Consider the following 2,500-nt stretch of genomic DNA (forward strand, 5'->3'; position numbering starts at 1 on the left):
CACGTTATCAAGAACGAGACAGTTGTTGCTCGTGCTTTTCCAATTAGAGGTGTTTACTACTTAAAGGCAAAACCCCAGATGAAAATTGAAGCAAGTATAAAAGAGTTCCAAGGTGCAGAGAGAGAGAGAGAGAGAGAGAGAGAGAGAGAGAGAGAGAGAGAGAGAGAGAGCCAAACCTGTTGCTACTGCAGAAACGAAGGCTCCTAGAGCCGATGAAGTTCAAAAGGTTGATCAAAGAACCAACCTGAGGTTCCGCATAACGTTGCAAACGTTAAACCTGTACTGACTAACTACTAATCTTTTCATTCCAGATGTGTTCACCGTTGGCATCGTCGTTTGGGCCATGCATCCTTTGCAGTTTTATCCAAGATGCCTGAATTTGTCAATGGTTGATAGTAGTAGTTGCGAAATTTACTTGGATTGTTCCGTTGGTATCCAAAGCAGCCCCTATTGGCAAACGTGCCACACGTTTGTGTGCACGGATTATTATTATTATTATTATTTCGGGGGGGAGGGGGGGCTCATACCGACATTGTCGGTCCATTTCGACCTACTAAAGGTAATTTTCAAGTATTTCTTAACTATGCTTGATAATTATCCTAGATACGGTTTTGCGTATGTAACGAAACAAAAATCCTCTGGCCTTTCAGATCTTCGAAGACTTTGCTGCACACGTCTTCAATCGATCCCCATTGGGAGATCGTGGTGGAGAATTCATGTCTCAGCAATGGCAAGGATGGATGGAGACGAAATGGAATCCGTCACCAAACCTCAACACCTTACACTCCAAGCCACAGAGAGAGAGAGACAGAGACAGACAGGCGGACAGGGGGCTGGGGGGGGGCGGGAGCTGTACAGGCCAGGCTTCCGTCAGCGCTCGGCTCAGGCCGGTAGACCGGGGCCACTACCGCGCAACGACGGCACCCGCGGCCCGCGCTGGGATCGGCCGGGTAGACCGGTTCGCGGACGGTCCCACAACGCGGCACGTGCTCCCCGCGACGGGTACGAACGAGACGCCGTCTTCCCGCGCCGGCCGCCGGGTCGGAGAGGCCCGGTAGACCGGAACGACTACCGTCCGCGCACGGCCCCGGGGCCCCGCGCCGTCACAGAGTCGACGGGCAGGGTCCGCCGGCGCCGCCCAGGCCGCGTTCCCGTTCCGCGCGCCCGTGCGGGGTCCCCGAACGAGAGGCCGCCTTCCCGCGCCGGCGGCCGGGGTCGGAGAGGCCCGGTAGACCGGTCCGAATACCGTCCGAGGAGTTTCCCGGGGGCCCGCTGGGACCGAGTGGAGGTCCGAGGTCGGCGAACGGTATCCCCGCTCAAGGGGCACGACTGGGATAGGCCCGGTAGACCGGTACGCCTACCGTTCGCGGACGGCCCCGAGCTGCCAAACCGAGGCCGTTGATCCAGACGCCGCGTCGCGGCCGAGGTCCCCGAACGAGACGCTTGCTTGGCGCGCCGGCGCACGGGGTCGGAGAGGCCCGGTAGACCGGTGTGAGCACCGTCCGCGGAGCTTCCCGGGGACCCGGGGCCGCCGGCCAGGTTTCGGCCGAGGCCCGGGACCGGGCTCCCCCTCGTTGGGATCCAGTTCCGCCCGGCCGGCGCCCCGCTTGGACCGGCTGCAGGTCCGGGGGTCCGCCAACGGTTTGCGCGCTGGGGGCGCGCGACTGGGTACACCGGTGCCGCTACCGGTCGCGGGCGGCGCCGCGACGGGCGAGGTCCGTCACCGAGGCGCGGCGCTTCCCAGGCCGAGTTCCCCTAACGAGACGTTGGCTTCCCGCGCCGGCGCCCGGGGCCCCGAGAGGCCCGGTAGACCGGTGTGAACACCGTCCGCGGAGCTGCCCGGGGATCCGGGCCGCCGGCCAGGTTTCGGCCGAGGCCCGGGACCGGGCTCCCCTCGCTGGGATCCAGTTCCGCCCGGGCGGCGCCCCGCTGGGACCGGCTGCAGGTCCGGGGGTCCGCCAACGGTTTGCGCGCTGCAGGCGCTTCCCAGGTCGAGTTCCCCTAACGAGACGGTGGCTTCCCGCGCCGGCGCTCGGGGCGCCGAGAGGCCCGGTAGACCGGTGTGAGCACCGTCCGCGGAGCTGCCCGGGGGTCCGGGCCGCCGCCCAGGTTTCGGCCGAGGCCCGGGATCGGGCTCACCTCGTTGGGATCCAGTTCCGCCCGGCCGGCGCCCCGATGGGACCGGCTGGAGGTCCGGGGGTCCGCCAACGGTTTGCGCGCTGCCGGCGCGCGATTGGGTACACCGGTGCCGCTACCGGTCGCGGGCGGCCCCGGGGCCCCGCGCCGGTCTGTCGGCGAGGCGCGGGGCTTCCCAGGTCGCGTTCCCCGAACGAGACGGTGGCTTCCCGCGCCGGCGCCCGGGGTCCGAGAGGCCGAGTGGACCGGTCCGACTAAAGTTCGCGAAGGGCCCCTGGGCCCCCAGCCGTCCCCCGCGCCGACGCCCGAGGTCCGGCACCCAGGCCCGCGCCCGGATCCCCTCCGACGCCCCCCCTCCCCCCCC

This window comes from Erythrolamprus reginae, unplaced genomic scaffold (genome assembly GCF_031021105.1).
Source record: "Erythrolamprus reginae isolate rEryReg1 unplaced genomic scaffold, rEryReg1.hap1 scaffold_260, whole genome shotgun sequence".
NCBI lineage: Eukaryota > Metazoa > Chordata > Lepidosauria > Squamata > Dipsadidae > Erythrolamprus > Erythrolamprus reginae.